The sequence below is a fragment of the Acinonyx jubatus genome, chromosome D4, assembly GCF_027475565.1.
Source record: "Acinonyx jubatus isolate Ajub_Pintada_27869175 chromosome D4, VMU_Ajub_asm_v1.0, whole genome shotgun sequence".
NCBI classification, from domain to species: domain Eukaryota; kingdom Metazoa; phylum Chordata; class Mammalia; order Carnivora; family Felidae; genus Acinonyx; species Acinonyx jubatus.
Window position 1 is genome coordinate 65,514,870 of NC_069391.1, and position 18,103 is coordinate 65,532,972.

Here is an 18,103-nt window from a genome sequence, read left to right on the forward strand (position 1 = left end):
CAAAAAGGATGCAAATCAGGGCCAGCCACACAGAGACAAATAGGGCAAGGTCTAGAAGGGTCCTATATGTGAAGCTTCCTTGTCCTTAGGACGTCTTCTTCTGCACATCAGTTTGGGACAAGACACCGAGGTAACCAGGGAAGCTCGTCCCAGCTTTTATGTCCATCATTTTTATCAGGGTTTCATTATGTAGACACAGTTGACTGAATCACTTGCCTTGTGACTTGATCTCCAGGCCTCCTCTATTCCCCCAAAGGTCAGGCTGATTCATGTAGAGCAAAACCCTAACTCTCCAATCACATGGTTGGTCTGTCTGGTGTGACCAGCCCTCATCCTCAGTCACCTCATTCCCATAAATCAGGTGTGGCCTAGGGGCCCTGCGAGAATAACAAACACATTCTAACCCCAGGAGAAATTCCAAGGTTTAGAGGCTCACTCCTAGGAGGAGGGAACAAGGGTCAACCAAGTTCTTTATACACACAGTCCAATGCAGGACCACTGTCATGGGCTTCTTCCACTCCAGGATCTCGACAGGGGTGGCTGAGGCCACTGGGGCTGTCACAGTTCTTCTTCTTTCCAATCCCTTCACAGGTACTGCTCTGTGGGTACTCTCTGTCCTAAGTGTCCGACGCATCAAACTGTCTCGTGTCAGCCTCTGAGAGGTCCTGAATTGTGGCAGTTGGTTCTAGCGTGGCACAAGAAAGCAAAAGATATGATGGTGCATTGGCACTAGATCACAGCCATCCAACTGAGCACTAGGATTTCGTCACTGATTGCAGCTAGAACACAGATAGGCATGGAGCACAAGGTGGCTGTCCAGTTATGAAACCTTCCACCCATGGTGAGCTGGGGTAACCCGGAAAGGAAGGTATGGGTGTTATGTATCAGGAGTTTCAATGGAAAGAGGAAATAATAACAGTACCGGGATTGGTTGGTGATTGCCAGATTCTACCTACTCTCTAGAAAACTATAAGAAAAGAAAGGACAAGTGTGACAGCCAGAGGCCATCCTTGGTATTTTATAAAGAGGTCTCATCTCCTGTAGTTGGAACACAGGGAGAGCTAAGGCTCTGGCCTGGGATTCTTCTTCTCCTTCTCCTTCTCCTTCTCCTTGTCCTTCTCCTTGTCCTTCTCCTTCTTCTTCTAAATAAAGGAAGAGATTTTATTTCATTTATTTATTTTTTAAGTAAACTCTTCCCCTAACATGGGGCTCAAACTCACGACTCCAAGATCAAGAGTGGCATGCTCTTCCGACTGAGCCAACCAGGCACCCCTCTGGCCCAAGATTTAATCATCAGAATCCTGGGCTCCAAAGAAGCTACACTCCAACAAAGCAGTTCAGCTCCGCCAAGGTCAGGGCCGTGGCTGGGAGAGAATGGGACCCTGACACATGGATGGGATGACTGGGATTATGCTCCTGAAAATCTTGAATGCGTAGATTCCCTCAAGCGCTCAGAGCCTGCAGAAGTGACTTATCCCTCCTGGAAGAGCCAGGGACACTCACTGTTCTAGAGGCTTATCCACCAGCACAGGGTCAGATATAACAATATGTCAAACTGGGGGACGCACCTTAACATCAAAAGAGATGTTAAGGAGCAGACCGGGTGAGCACCGTCCAGTGGTGATATCACAGACCCACCACGCCAGAGTAGCTGGTGATGAGGGAGCATAAGGCGAGCTGATAGGCTGCAACCTGCAGGTGGGGTGTGTGTAATATTCCTCTGCACTCCTGGTTGCCCAAGAACAAAGGAAAGGGGTAAACAAAGGGTTAGCTGATAGATCGTAGTCCTGCAGGACCTAAGTCTCCATCGCCCTTCCATAGTGATGTAGGCAACAAAGGCAGAAGGAAATGGCAGATAGAACTAAATTTCTTTATAACCCGCAGCCCACTGACAGATACTTGAGGCTGGCAGAGTAAAATGTTTCTCCAGGAACTCCCTACTGTCTTAACGTTAATGCTTTGCTAGAGGGAAAACCACCTTCCCTTGACAATAGCTAGGCTTCCACTATCCTGAGAGTCTTCTTTAGCACATGAAAATCTCACTGGAAACTTCTGCTGGCTGTTACCTCCCCCAACTCCATTGTATAAAACCAATCTCTCCTCTTGGTCTGGCGGTAGCTCTTGCAGCCCACGGGCCCTGTCCCCGTGCTTTAATAAGATCACCTTTTTGCACCAAAGACTTCTTCAACAATTCTTTCCTGGTCGTCAGCTCTGGACCGCGCGAGCCCCACTGTCACCCCCCAAAACACTCATCAGCTGGCACGGTCAAGGTTTGGAGGAGCCTGCTTCCAGGCAAGACGTGGTGAGGATGGAGTGTCGTCTCTGGCTGCCGTCCACACTTTGAACCAAAAAACCTTATACAATTCTGTGTCTCCCATAAGAATACAAGAGTCACGAACCCAGGGAGGAGAAGCTGCATGTTCCTGATTCCCATCATGCCCAGTGACTAACTAGGAAAGTGTTTCCCATCCTGTGACTGTGAGCTCTACAGGGTTAATGTGATTGTCCCACAGGGAAGACTTCCGGCAGGGGACACAGCAACAAGATTGCCATTGAACTGCAAGCTTCAGCTGCTGTCTGAGCGCCGTGAGGTCCCGTGTTTAAGACCAGCAGGCGGAGGGACTTAGCATCTTGGCAGAGGGCACAGGCCATCAGTGCCAGGAGGCAGGGCTGCTGTCACGCAGTGACATGGTGGGGGCTGGCAGGTCCCAGGTCCCAGGGATACTCCTTAGCCCAAATTTGACAGCAAATGGACAGCGGCAGCCACCGGGCCTGAGAGGGGCCGGAGAGCCGAGGCTGAGACAGGTCACGCCTCCAGGCAATCCCCCAGAATGGGCAGGGCTGTTATCTGAGCATAAGGGCAATCTAGAATGGAGAGCAAGGAGGATCCTGATGAGTATCAGCCACCACCAGAGCCTACCGGAAGCACCTGCCAGCGTCTCATGTTTGTGAGAGGGGGACTGGAGTATGGGCACAAGTTGAAACCGGCTCAGGCATCGAATCTCCCACATCTGAATGCGACTCGAAGAAAAATTCCGGTGGGATCCATGCTTCCCGAGTTACCCAAAACAGCTTGAGAAACTGGCCAGGAGACTTACTCCCCTGGCAGTTGTCCACGGGTCCACCCTCTGGACCACTGGCTTCTAGGAGCACTGGATGAGGTCTTCATTATGCTGCACAGTCACCTCGGGGGCCAGGACAAGGCCAGTTCCCAGTAGCATGAAGACCTTCAGTGGATGAAGGTGATGGTTACAGGGAAGGCTTCCTGGGAACCAGTGGACCAGCAAAGGGGTGTGGAGGAGAGAAGGGACAAAGGAGGAAACCTACTCCATTTGGGGGCCACCAAGAATTCAAGGAAGGCAGGCAGACTTGTTCTGGGCTTTTGTTAAGAGGGAGGGGTGTCAGAGAGAAGAAACTGTGGTCAGGAGACTGTGTGCAGGCAGGGGCAGTGGTAAGAAAGGCACTGATAAGGCCAGTAGAAGAGAAAGAGCAGGAAACTGGACCAAGGTGTGGGTGAGGGGGAGCAGGAGAAAGATAGTAGCTGAGGACCATAGGTGGTGGTGGGGTGCCTGGAGGGCCTGAGCTGTGCCCAAGGTGGCCTGCAGGGGGTCAGCTATGTCCTCTGCAGCCCCCACATCTCACCCCTACCCTCTGGCTGTTGCTTATACCTGCTGGCCTGGTTACTCTCCAAATGATCTCATGCCTGCTCTTCTCTCCAACTTCTCAGGGTCCTGTGAGCATCCCCTTGTGCCCAGGCCTTTGCCTTCTGCCCCTTTTCTATGTGCTCACTTCTCAGTGGGGGGTGCGGGGTGGGGCTCAGAAACACCTGGAGGAGCCCCATCCCAGCCCCCCATCTGCAGACCTGTCTTTGTCTCCATGCCTGGTCCGCGATTCCAACCAAAGAGACAGACCTCTCTTGGAACTCCAGCATCTTGAAATCAAACTCATCTTTGTCTCCAAAATGAACCCTTTTAGACTCTCATCTCCCATTAGTGTTTCAGCCTCTCAAGATAGAAGCCTTGGCTCTTGACTTCTCTCCTTTTTTTTTTTTTTTTTTTTTTTTTTTTTTTTTTTTTTAGACCAATGCCTCATCCAAACTGTCACAAACATCCTGCAATCCTGCAGCTTCTTTATTTTTCTTGGCATTTTTTATTCCCTCTTATCCCAGGCACACCGTGCCCTGGGTTGCCTGCCCTAAACACAATCCCTCTCCCCCTTTCTTCATCCCCATGCCCTATGGAATCTGCCAGAATCTCAGGGAGTGGATCCTAGGAATCTATTTCCAATAACCTTCCAGGTAATCACTTTGCCTTCCACTGGTCAAGACTGAATATAGTATATTGTCAGAGTAGATTAGATGGTGGTCCTGTGACAAATGAATCCTCAAATTCCAGGGGCTTAGCAGAATACATCACTACTTGTTTGCACACATTCTCTTTTGGGTAGGGCAGTTTTCTCCTTTTGTAGCTCCACCTTCTGGAGCATGTGGCCCCCAAGATGCTGAGACGCGGGAGGAAAGAGCTGAAAGGATGTTCCTAAGGGACAGGCCTGGAATTGGCTAGAACTTAGTTATGAGATGCTCAACTGAGTTGCAAGGAAGGCTGGGAAATGCCTGTGAAGTTCCCAGGAAAAATGGTCTTTGCAACAGCTGGTCTCCAGGGCTTGTCGGGTTTCTTCCCCTCCATGAATATGGTTGTTCCCAAGTCCCTGTCAGCCCTTGTGGTGGAAGTGGCTGTTTCACAGGTGTCCTGCAATGCTGCCACCTGCACCAACCCTAACGAGTCCCTGCTCTTCGAGCTGAGAAATAGGACTTAGCATTCTCCTCGAGCAGCCCCGGGGCCCGCCTCCACCCACCTCACGCTTGCTTATTAGAGGGGTCTCCTTGTTCTCTGTTTCAGCTGCTTGGTTTATTCCAGGATGCTCAGAATTTCCTCCTCAAGTTCCCTGCAATTTTCAGTGGAGGAAAAGAACAGAACCTTCTAGAAGCTTCCTTGAAGGAAGATCATCTTATACTGACTGCAGCTCTGGAAGTTGAATGGAGACGAAACAAAGCAAGGCTTGGAAGGTGGAGCAAATGTTGAGGAATAAACAATTATTTCTGAACTATTTTCTCCACCTTGGCTATTGAAGTAAAATAGTTTCCAAATACCCAGAATAATTTAATCATGCTCTTCAGAAAGGCAGCATCACGTGCCCATTAAGAGTGGGGGGATTTGTAACTCCACTGCTTGGGTTTGCATCGCAATTGGCTTCCTTCTCTCTAGTAGCCTGTCCTGGGCAAGTTGCTTTGCCTCGCTCAGCCTCAGTGTTCTCATCTGTGGAGTGGGGAAAACATTCACACTTGTCTCCTTAAATGTGCTGACTACTGAATCAGCCATCACTGTAGCTGGCTTATTGGGAAGCAAGTCCTGATCCACGTTGTCATAAAATCCTTGTCCGCACTGACGCTCAAACATCTACAGTCTTAATTTTTGGTTGATGTCTGTGAACATCGATTTCAACAACAAATTCTGGGCATTTATCCTAAATTTTATGACAAAGGAATGTTTCCGGTCGATGAGAAGGTGACCAGCCCAAGCTGGTGGGAGAAGGAAGCCCCCTGACGACTGGGAAGGGGACTCCCTCCGCATCAACCACGCACCCTTGCCAAGGGCAAACGTTTTGTGATTTTGTCAGGAGCCCGTATGAAGAGCTTCTGTGAGGGGACTCTGTCTCTCAGGCTGTCCCCATCTGCAATGTCCCCTGCTTCTGCTTCATTTGGGGTTCCTGGCTGGGTCTGCTGCTGCCCGTGCTTTTGAGAAATGGATGGGAGATAACGGCAGGGTGGGGTGGGGAGGATGCGCTGGGGTTGCAGGCACTGTTGCTGTGCCCCTTTGCTTTTTTCCTTTCTTCTCTCAGACCCTAGGTGACTGGAACAGCAAGGCAGGGTGGAATTAGGCAAATTGAGGAGGGGGTAGGCCGGATCTGTCAAATGCATTGCTTGCCAGTGGGGTGTCCATCCTTGCAGGGCAGGGCGGGCTTTTCCTTTCAGGTTTTATTCTTATATAAAGGTAACGTGGGCAGGGGGCGGGGTGTGGGGGTGTCATACATAAGCCCTAAGGGAAGAAAACCGGAGTTCTGGTAGAGCCACTGGCAGGATCTTGGAGTAAATCTTTGCCATAAAGTAAAGAAAATACTAGCTGAATTACTTTCCTTCCAAGGGCTAGGACAGAACAAAGGTATGCAGAGATCATTCCTCACAAGCCCATAAAACATGCACAGAACTTTTGGACCACCAGCTCCATACTGTGTCTTTAAAAATTTTTTTTTTTTTGTTGGGGGCACCTGGGTGGCTCAGTCGGTTGAGCGCCCGACTTCAGCTCGGGTCATGATCTCGCTCGCGAGTTCGAGCCCCGCATCGGGTTCTGTGCTGGCCGCTCGGAGCCTGGAGCCTGCTTCGGTTTTTGTGTCTCCCTCTCTCTCTGCCCCTAACCCACTCGCATTCTGTCTCTTTTTTTTGTTGTTAACTGAGGGTTGCCGGAGGGGAGGTGGGTGGGGGATGGTTTAAATGGGTGATGGGCATTAAGGACGGCACTTGTTGGGATGAACACTGGGTATTATGTGTAAGTGATGAATCACTAAATTCTATTCCTGAAATCATTATTACACTACCTGTTAACTAACTCGGATTTAAATTAAAAAAAAATACATTTTTCTTGTTGTTAATTAAAGGTGCTTCCCCATTCACCTCTATATTTTAACATTAAAGTTAGCCTAGGCCAGTTCTGCCTTCACGAATATCAGAACTTACCCAGCTTAGTTCAACTCTGCCGAATTCCAAATAGCTGCAGTATATATTTTCTCCTTTCAATTAGGTTCTCGCTTCCCATTCTGATTATTGCAAGTTATGCAAATCAAGCTAGAGAAGAGATTTAATTTAATCAACTGCGGGCCTGCTTGCACTGATTTGAATATTAGCTGTCGTCTATATGTAAATGACCGGAGAGAGGGAAACTTGTTGCTAGGCGCGGTGACCAATTCCCGATGCCATTCTTGCCGGCTAACCTCGTGCCAGATCTCAAGGTCAGGCTCAAAATCGAAGTGGTTGTGGGAGTTTGTCTGTGCTCTCTGGAGGGAGACACTCCAGCTACCAAGTCTGTGCTTGGGTGACTAAAGACCAGCTGTGTTTGTAGATATTGTCAGGAAGACCTCCATCTTGCCTGTTATTTATGGTTTCTGAGAGAAAAGATGGAAGGAGAGAGAAGGGGGCGGGGGGGGGGGGGTTGTTTCTTTTTACCAAGAATTCTCCATTCACTCAAATGAAGCCACATTCTTTGCATTCCAAACGGGGAAAGCAGCTAAGGTATCCATTCCCTGAGGGGAAAAAAGGCTGTTTGGAGCTGTTAGCAATCTAGGAGGAGAAAGAAACTCTGTCCAAATCGCACAAAGGGACCAGGAGAGAGAAACCACCCGCACAGAGTGAGTTCTCAGCAAACAGGGGACCAGAGTACAAACCCAGAAGGTTCCTTGCAGGGGGGGGAGGGGGCATCCCTCTGGCTGACCACAAACAAAATACTCATCTCTTTGATGCACTAACACTGCTTTTAGCTGGGGAGGAAGAGGCAAGGGAGGGGCGTTCCAGGGTAATAAACACACTATCTGCTCCTCTGGAAGGTGCCGGCCCAGTTTCCAGGCCCAGATGTTGTTTTGTTTTTAAAAAGCCAGAGGCATGGTCTTTGTAGGACAGCTGACCAAATCCTAGGATTGATTCTTCTTCCTCTTCACCCCTCCCCCCCCTCACGAAACTGGGTCAGGGAGAGAGTTTCATATTTTTGTCATCCTTGCTACACTGCCAGCACAGAAGTAAGATGATTGGCTGAGATTTGCAACTTAACAATTAACGTTAAATACAGGCAGCTGGCTGTGTTTTGATTAAAAGCCACAATCAAGAAATCTGGCAATCTGGAATTTGGGGTTGGCTGAAGCCTGGGTTGTTTTTTTTTTTTTTTTAACCCTATTTGCACAATTGCTAGTCTTCTGGGGCCTTTTCCTTTGCTGTCCCTACTGTTTTTCATGTTTAAAATCTTGGCAAAAAGCCTTCGAAGTCGCGCAAGGTGCCTTGGGGTCTGACACAGCCAAGGTGTGCTGTGTCGCCACCCAGTGATTTGCAATTTCTGCTGTATTTGATGGAAAAGAACACCGAAGACACGGGTCCCTTTGTTGGCACAATGCTTAATCCTTTTTCCCCCCTCTTCAATTAATTGCTCATAAATGGGAAAACAAAAACAACTCAAATCCACTCCTTTTAGTGGCAGGGCATGTCTGGAGGCTGCATTTTGTTGCTTCTAGGGCCACCTTGCGGCTGACAACTGTATTTATAATTTGGACGTCAAGGATGGACTCGTTTGGAAAATGCGGTACCCATTTGGTTAACGTGTCAATGTGTCAATGTGACTTTGGACTTCCTGGTTATAAGATACAAGTGTGATGACCCCTACTCAGTTTCCATTAGGAAAACGGTCCATAAAATACCCTACAGTAGGCAAAATGAACTGTGATGAGTATGTAAATTTATGCACCACCATGAATATATAAAGAAAATCTAGATTTTGTAGTTCATATAAAGCATCTGCGTCTCTTTACCAGTCCCCATGTGTTGGAGGCGGGGGTGGGGGGGGGTCAGGTGGGGGTGAGGGGTGGTGGGAAAGACAAGGGAGCCCCTGTTTACAAGCTGAGATTTCTTCTCTCTGCTGCCACCTCGATGACATCTGCCTATATGAGAGACTGATGTGACCTTGGGGAGGTAACGAAGGAGAACTTGAGCCCCCGGGCACCGGCCCAATCTCTTCTTGTTGTAGATGCATTGGACCATTCTCTGGGCACCTGCATGGAGTCCGCTGGAGGCAAATGACCTCTCTGGCTTTCTGGGTATCATGTTGGGAATGGCTCACAAACCACTGTGATCCACAGACCCCATGGCTCCTTCACAGTGACCTTTGGCTGGCAGAGGTTCTCTTATAACTTCTGGATCTCTCTACTAAGGAATCTTCTCAGCCTTGTACAGATCATGTATGGGCGCCAGGACACCAGTAACATGTTCTCAGGCTATCTATGTAGACATCATATCCACCACTGCTATTGCTAATCCTACTGCATTGGGGGTGGTGCCACACCAAAAGCTGCTCCCTAAAGACGTGCTTGGGGATTGTCAGGTTCCCCACCTTTATGGACCCAGACATGGGAGTGGAGAAGAGACACTGAGAACGCTGGCAATCAACCCCTTCACTCTGTTTCTAATCTCTCTCTCTATCCAGGCTCCTTCAAGGGAAGAATGTTCTTCTCCTGCATATTAGGGCTTTCCTTTCCATCACATCTTTTTTTTTTAAGTTTATTTATTTATTTTTGAGAGGGAGAGAGTGTGAGTGGGAAAGGGGCAGAGAGAGAGGGAGAGAGAAAGAATCCCAAGCAGGCTCTGCACGCACTGTTAGCACAGAGCCCAATGCGGGACTCACACTCATGGGCAGTGAGATCATGACCTGAGTGAAACCAAGAGTCAAGAGTCAGATGCTTAACTGACTGAGCCACCCAGGTGTCCCTCCATTGCATCTGTCACCTTATGGCCTGCATTCTCTATCCTATGACCTGTGGCAAACCTGTAGAACCAATTTTGCCAAGCCTGGCTTAGACACTCACAGAATTGTCAAAGCTATCAGATTTCTAGGGACTCAAAAATACAATTTTTGTAGTCAAAGCCAGAAATTCGACTCTTTATTTTTGTGCATTTTTGATGTAATTACTCTGATTCTTCTCAGAGGCAAATGGATGCTTCTGGCAGAATTGGGAGACAGCATATACTGGGAAATGCAAATCGAAAAGCACAACGATGTCTTTCAATAAAACGTCTTCATGCCATTGATGTTATTATTCATTCTACAAATGCAAACTTCTCAGTTTAGATAGTAACTTGGAAAGTAAAGTACGGGCATCAGTATTACTTCCTTTTTTTTTTTTAAGTTTATTTATTTATTTTGAGAGAGACAGAGACAGCACAAGTGGGGGAGTGGCAGAGAGAGAGAGAGAACAGAGAGAGAGAATCCCAAGCAGGCTCCTCTTGGGCACTGTTAGTGCAGAGCCAGGCATGGGGCTCACACCCATGAACCGTGAGATCATGACCTGAGCAGAAACCAAGAGTCGGATGCTTAACCCACTGAGTCGCCTAGGTGCTCCCAGTATTACTTCCTCTTAATGCTTCTCCCCTGACTTGACCAAACTCAGATCAGTTGATATTTGATTTTGCATCGACAGTCTCCTTAGGAAGCTGAAATGCAAGGAGAGTAGGAGAAGCCGGTGCATTTTAATGGGGGCCCAGGTTCCCATGGCTAAGAAGGGAATCTGCAAAACCAGTTTTCTTGACAATCCAGTCCAAACAGGGAAGGAGTATTAACTCCTTCTAAACCAAAACCTCTTTATTATGTACTCCTTTCAAAAACCTTCAAGGTTCCCCAGGGGATAAAAATTGAACCGGAAACTTTCAAGGTCCCACTCTTCCCCTCCGATGCAGCTCCCACTACCCTCTGGTAGGTTGCTTGTAGGCTGACAAACTGTTTTCTGTGCCAGGCTGGCATGCTTTGTCCCTTCCTGCTACCCTACTCTGAACATCTACTTGTTTCTTTTCTCTGCTAATGAGATTTCATTTGCCCTTCCAGGACCATTTCAAGTCCCTTCTCCTCTGTGAAACTTGCCTTAGCAAATCAGCCTCTCCCTCCTTTGCATTTCTTGAGGCCAGTGGATCTTCACCTGCGGTGAGCATCAGAATTGCCTGGCAAGCATTTTACATGCATGCTGTAGCCTCCGATTCAGAGAATCAAATTTACTTGTTCTAGGATTGGGGCTTTGTGGTTCTGAGACCATTCCTGGTTAAGAATCTGGGCTGAAGTTTAAGGTCTCTTCTGCTGCATTCTGTTTAGCCTTTAGCAGCCATGGCTTGCCCGTCAGTTATCTCTTTGTGTGTAATTAAGTGTCTGGGCTGGGTCTGACAGATCAGGCTCAGAGTAGATCAGAGCTGATGGTGCACATTGTCCCCAGAGTCCTCTGCATGTCCCGGACACAGCAGCCTTCTACCTGTTCATGGAATGCTCTAGGAATGCCAGGATGTTGCAGGACACTAAAATTCCCGGATACTTTTCCTTGGTTTGCAATGTGGGCCAGAGCAAGAGACTTTTCATACTGGTCAATTTCAGACATAGTGAGCCCTCTGGTGGTCTGTAGGATAAAACAACCAAACTCCTGAAAGAAAAATCACCAGGGAGGAAGAAGTACCGATTCATTAAACACTTCTTTGTTCAACACCTATTATGTGTCAGTGCATTGGAGGTCATGAAAACAAACAGCCCCACTATCTCCTTCGTTTCAGTGGAGGGAGGGAACAGTGTTCATGAGAGGGAACTGACAATAAAGGTGCAACTAAGCACACAAGACAATTTCAGGTCATGATGCGGGCTCTGAAGAATGACAGATGCACCAGAGGAAGAAGCCCCGGGTGAAGGAGGGAAGAGTGGGTCTCATTATGAAGGTCAAGGTAGCCCCTTGCATTATCCCCTCCAAGCCTACAGACTCACCCCTAGATTGCTGGGACTCTAATGGAGGACAGGCGGTGAAGGAAAAGACAGTGTTACTAGTCACTAAATAATGGGGCTACGAAGCCTTTCTCTAAAAGCTGGACTGAAGGTTGACAGAGACCGGTTCCCTGGAGAATATAGGCAGGGGTATGGACACAGGGCCACAGGGCATGAAGGTTGGGGGTCTGGAGGTGATTACAAGCACTGTGGGCCAACATCCGAGACCAGAAACGTGACAGCAGGTATCAGGCAACAGGCTGGTGAGCAGGGAGAACTCTGGAGCAGAGGAAATATAGAGCTGTCTGTAAAGCTGTACCTCTGAACCCACCTGCTCAGAATCCTAGCAGAAAAGATACCCTAGAAGGGGCCCTGGGCTCTCAGGCGCCCTATGCCTTCAACACTGCGACCTCCAGTAAATGTTCCCGGAAATAGTAAGTAGTCACAGCTCAATAGCCGGTGAGCAGTCCGAGTGAAAGTTCAGTGTATGAGAGTGAGTGAATGTGATGGCTTGGCTGTGCCCCCTGACCCTGAAACCCAGCCCACTGTCTCTATTGTAAGCACTCTGGGGACAAGGATTCTGTATTCAGCACCAAGCAAAGTGTCTATCATTGTAGGAAGTTGGAACCCAGCAAATACTTACTGGTTCCTACCTGACTGTTTTGACTTTGAGCTTTGTTTTTCATCTCCTATCTGAAGAAGCATTAAAGGAAAGACTGGCATGTGAATCAGATTGATTTGAATAAATCGGTGGTTGATGAAATTAAGATTTTTTTTCTTCCTGATTCTCCTGCAAGCATGATTTAGATAATTTGTAATTATATCTGAGGAGGAATTAAACAATTACGGGATACAAATGAGTTTAAAATTATGCTCTTTGGGATCAAAGGCACACAACTGCTCAATGATTGGAGACCTGCCCAAAGTTTGTTTCAGTTATCTTGTGCTGAGTAACAAGCCACCTTAAAACTTAGTTGCTTAAAACAATAATGATTTCAAAAAAACATATGCACCCCTATGTTTATTGCAGCATTGTTTACAATAGCCAAGATGTGGAAGCAGCCCAAGTGTCCACTGATGGATGAATGGAGAAAGATGATGTGGTATATATAGTCAGTGGAATATTATTCAGCCATAAAAAATGAGACCTTACATTCACAGCAGCCTGGATAGATCTAGAAGATATAATGCTAAATGAAATAGGTCAGGCAGAGAAAGACAAATACCAGATGAATTTCACTTATGTGTGGAATCTAAAAAAAAAAAAAAAACAAGACAAATAAGAGAGGGAGAAAGAAAGAAAGAAAGAAAAGGAGGAAGGAAGGAAGGAAAGAAGGAGGGGAGGAAGGGAGGAAGGAAGAAACTCTTAAATACAGAGAACAAACTAATGTTGCCAGAGGAGAGGTAGGTGGGGGGGTCAAATAGGTAAAGGAGATTAAGAAACATAAACTTCCAGATATAAAATAAACAAGTCACTTACACTTACCACGGAAACTGAGTAATGTATAGAATTTGAATCAATATGCTGTACACCTGAAGCTAATACAACATTGTATGTTAATATACCTTAATTTAATTTAATTTAATGTTTATTTATTTTTTATGTTTATTTATTTACTTTTGAGAGAGAGAGACAGAATGCAGGCAGGGGAGGGGCAGAGAGAGAGGGAGACACAGAATCTGAAGCAGGATCCAGCTGTGAGATGTCAGCACAGAGCCTGATGCAGAGATTGAACTCACGAACTGTTAGATCATGACATGAACTGAAGCTGGACACTCAGCCAACTGAGCCACCCAGGTGCCCCTATACTTCAATTCTGAAAAGCAAAACAAAGAATTACCTGAATTGTAAGGTAGATAGATAGATGATAGGTAGATAGATAGATAGATAGAAAAATAAATTTTGTTGTCTTTCCCAATTCTACAAGTTGACTGAGCTCACTTAAAGAAGCTTCTAGTCCACATGATTTGGCCAGGGCTGCAATCATTTGTGTTCTTCGTTGTATTGAAATGTCTAAAATGGCTCATTCATAGACCTGGCCATTGGTGCTGCTGTTGACTGGGAGGCTTTAGTTCTTGTTTATGTGGCCCTCTTCTTAAACACAGCTTGGACTTCCTCAGCCACTCAGTCTCCAGGTGAAGTGTTCAAGAGGATGGAAACAGAAGTTGCCAGTCCTATTAGGGCTGGATTCACTTTTACCACATTCTGTTTGTCAAAGTACTCAGGGGGCAATCCCAGATTTAAGAGGAGGGGACATGAACTCTATTGTTAATGTGAGAATGGCACGCATATGTAAGAAGTCTCCATCTTTGGACACTATCTCCAAGGTTTGCCCTCTGACCACCATAATTTACATCATCCCTCCCATGTGCAAACTATACTCACCTCCTCCTTTCCAATCCCCCCCCCACGCCCGGCATTATGGAATTAACTCAAAGTCCAGGATCACATTAACAAAATCAGGTGTACATGTGGATGGCGGTCCTTGGGTACAGCATCTCTGCCATGGTTTCGTGGGTGTAGAGTCTTGTAAATCAAAAAGACATTATCTGGCCTACACATACCCACCTTACAGTGTGAGAAAGGGATAGTGTAACTGCAGGAAGTACAACATGAAGAATAGCTTTCACTCGTCCGTAGTAATTCTGAAATCCCACCATGCATTTGTAGACAGGTTTTTTATTTTTCAAAAATTAGAAAAAGATGGGGTGCCTGGGGGGTTTAGTCGGTTGGGTGTCCAACTTTGTCTCAGGTCATGATCTCATGGTTCACGAGTTTGAGCCCCGCATCGGGCTCTGTGCTGACAGCTCGGAGCCTGGAGCCTGCTTTGGATTCTGTGTCTCCCCCTCTCTCTGCCCCTCCCCTGTTCTCACTTTGTCTCTCTCTCAAAAATAAATAAATATTAAAAATTAGAAAATGGGGTGCCTGGGCGGCTCAGTCAATTAAGTGTCTGACTCTTGGTTTTGTCTGAGGCATGATCTTGCAGTTCCTGAGGTCAAACCCTGAGTTGGGCTCTGTGCTGACAGCATGGAGCCTGCTTGGGATTTTCTCTTTCTCTCTCCTTCTCTCTCTGCCTTTCTCTGCTCACTCAAGTGCTCTCTCTCTCTCTCAAAATAAATAGATAAACTTTTAAAAAATTGAAAAAAAAGTCCTTAGAAAAAAAGATGTTCTCCTCCTAGGGAGTGGTTCTCTATGACTCTTGACTCAACCTGCTGAATTGTCCTTTCTTTTCCATTGGAAATGACCTGTGCTTGCATTTGAATAGCTTTCTCAGCCTTATTCCTCACCCTAAGAGGTTAGAGGTCCAGAAATCTCTTCTCATTTTGAGCATTTCTATTCCTTTTGGTACAAATTAGTATAATTCCTCTAAAAACCTTATAGATTTCCTGTGTATCAAATTATAAAATTCACTCCATTAGGTCCATGAGACAAACTCCCTAGCGCATTGGCACTTGGAGACAGGCACCTCTAAACCTTGGAATGTGAGTCAGGACGCTGTGGAAAAACTCCCTCTTGATTCTCAAGTCCTATTGCCTGGCTGAGAAGGTCTTCAGACACTGTCTTAGATCTTTCCGTGGTCTTAGAAGGGTCTTACAGCTGCATTCTTGGCTTGACTTTACTCTGAGACCACACTTTACTTGCAGAAATTTGGGCTTAATCTTTGCCTTAAGGCTAATCTTCCTTTGACCACTTTTTCTTGGGTCTAGGGTCTTGTGTTTTCTAAGTTCTGTTCCCAAACGGAACTGTCTTTTCTTGGGGGCTCATTTCTGCCTTTCTTCAGAGGCCACTAGAAGAAACTAGCTGTCCCTTTGAGTGTTCTGCCTGGAAATCTCTACAGCCAGGTGCTGTTTGTTAGTCCTGTTTTATCCATTGCTGTGGACAAGGTAGCCCACATTTTCGAGAGTTGTTAAACCTTGGCATGGATTGTCTTTTCTTCAGCCTCCAGTGGTAACTTCCTCACTCGCTCCTTTCAGGCTCCATCTGTGGTTTCTTGGAGGCCCGTCTGGCCCTTACCTGCCACTGAATCCCAAAGCCAAAGCTGCATATTTTTGATTTCTGTTACGATACCTCAGGCTTTGTTTTAGTTTTTTTATTGCTGCAGAATAAGCCCTAAACAAAATAAGCCTTAAAACTCAGTGTCTTAAAACACCATCCAGGTAACTATCTCTCAGAGTTGTGTAAGTTGACTGGACTCAGCATGGTGGCTGAGACTGCAAAGAGAGATGGTAGCTGGGACTGTGGTCCTCTGAAGGCTGTGCACGAATGGAACCTTCGAGGTGGCTCACTCACACGTCTGGCTATTGGTGCTGGCTGCTGGCTGGGAGCTCGGTTAGGCCTGCTGACCAAGGACCTCATTTATCTCCCATATGGGCCTCACATGTAGCTGCACAGACGTCCTCAAAACTCGGTGCCTGAGTTTCAAGAAGGAATGTTTGATGAGGAAGGAGGTACACACGGCTAGCTGAAGGTCTGTGTTCCAAATTCTCTTCTGGTGTATTTGAGCCATCAGAGCAAGGGGCCAGCCCAGATTAAAAGGGGGGAAATAAAGCCTGCCTGTCAGTGGAGAAGAGGCTGTACACACTGGCAGGGGAGACAGGAGGGGGTGCAGGTCTCCTTTGGAAACAAACAGGGCTGGGGAGTAATGATCATCTCTTGCAACAAGGAATCACATTGAATCAGGCGCTGATTTTCTATTGTGGAGGAGATAAATGTCACATATCTACAGCCTCCCCATCGTCTTTTCTTCTGATTCATCCTGCACACTGAAGGCATATTAATACTTCCCATTCAAGCATTAGATGTTTTACTATTTACTGAGAATGCAATGTAAAAAAAATGGGATGCTTCCTTCTGTTGGGCAGTAATTTTTGGAAAAAAGTTGGACAAATAGGGCTTAAAACATGAACCTAAGTCAAATTTAGCACGGGTGTGCAATATAAAGAGTCACCATGGGGTTCTTTCCTTATAAATATCCTTCTTGTAAATTGTTGCATATTCTCTGGCTGATTGTGACCGGGGTGGTGGAATGCCTGTGAGTACAGTGGTCCCTAAACCACACTCACTTCATTTCAGCGTGTGTCTTCTTCCTCCTCTTCTTCGTTTTTAAAGATTAACATGCTGTGAGAATTCAACAGTTCAGGGTCACCTGGGTGGCTCAGTGGGTTAAGCGTTGGACTTTGGCTCAGGTCATGATCTCACGGTTGGTGGGATCGAGCCCTGCGTTGGGCTCTGTGCTGACACCTCGGAGCCTGGAGCCTGCTTGGGGTTCTGTGTCTCCCCCTTTGGCTGCCCCTCCCCCACCTGAGCTCTGTTTCTTTCTCTCAAAAATAAATAAACATTAAAAAAAATTAAAAGAAATTAAAAGAGTCCAGAATGACATAAAATAAAATAAAATAAAATAAAATAAAATAAAATAAAATAATAAAATAAAATAAAATAAAAATCTCTCTGCTTAAGCCCTGCCTCCTTCAAAAACCCAACACCACTCTCCATAGACAATCAACAGTTTCTGGTGTCAGATCTGCTGGTGTTTGCCAGCAGAAATAAATTGACTATATTTATACCTCTTTCTTGGTTGGTATATTTAAGCAGTATTTATTGTGTCCTTATTAGCAAGCAGTTGTTACCAAATTTTTGTCTGTATTAGAAACCTCTTGAGGGTTTCTTTAAACAAACCCAGAGTGTCTGATTCAGCAGGTCTGGGATGGGGCCTGCGAATTTGCATTTCTAGCAAGTTCCTAGGTGATGCTGATGCTTTTGTCTGGGACTGCATTCTGACCTCTGTCATGAAGAATGACATTCTTTGTTATTGACGTACACTACATCCTCTTTTCCTCTCTCAGTGTCTACTATTTTCCTTAATTATATATATTTTAATTCTAGTGTTTATCTTCATGTGGAATAAAAATATACGTGTTTATTTCTGGATTGGTCATCTGTAGACAGTATCCTTTGACAATCAGAATTAAAGAAGGTGAGCAAATATGGGAATTATTTCTGTTTTATAATTTTGTTACCGTTATAAGTGCATCTTCTGGGAAAATTGCATTAAAAAATGTTTTATTATTTTTGAGATAGAGAAAGAGAGAGCGTGGGGGAAGGGACAGAGAGAGAGGACAGAGGATCCGAAGTGGGCTTTGCACTGACAGCAGTGAGCCCAATGTGGGGCTTGAACCCACAAACTGTGAGATCATGACCTGAACTGAAGTCAGACGCTCAACTGTCTGAGCCACCCAGGCTCCTGGGAAAGTTGCATTGTTAACCATATGGTGCTGCTATAGAGAAATGCAGTTCGTTTTTACATTTTGTTCTTATATCCAGTCACCTTGGTGATCCTTCAGTGATTCTAATTCTTGTAAGATTGTACATGTTGGTCCCTGAGACACTAATTCATTCACTTTCACTCTTGTGTGTTTCATTTTCTGGTTATACCGCACACTGATAAGCCATTCTCATATTGATGGATGGTAAGCAGTTCGGATAGTCTTCTCTACCTCCTCCTGTTTTT

At 46.2% G+C, this 18,103-nt stretch overlaps 1 long non-coding RNA gene across 1 annotated transcript in view; it reads left to right on the forward strand.

Annotated features, from left to right (window-relative positions):
• Nucleotides 1-7,327: 7,327 nt before the first annotated feature.
• LOC113596127 (uncharacterized) overlaps nucleotides 7,328-18,103 on the forward strand; it is a 41,461-nt gene continuing 30,685 nt past the window's right edge. Inside the window, exon 1 of the long non-coding RNA XR_003416854.2 lies at nucleotides 7,328-7,458. This is a non-coding gene — a long non-coding RNA (uncharacterized LOC113596127). The remainder of the gene's footprint in view (nucleotides 7,459-18,103) is intronic.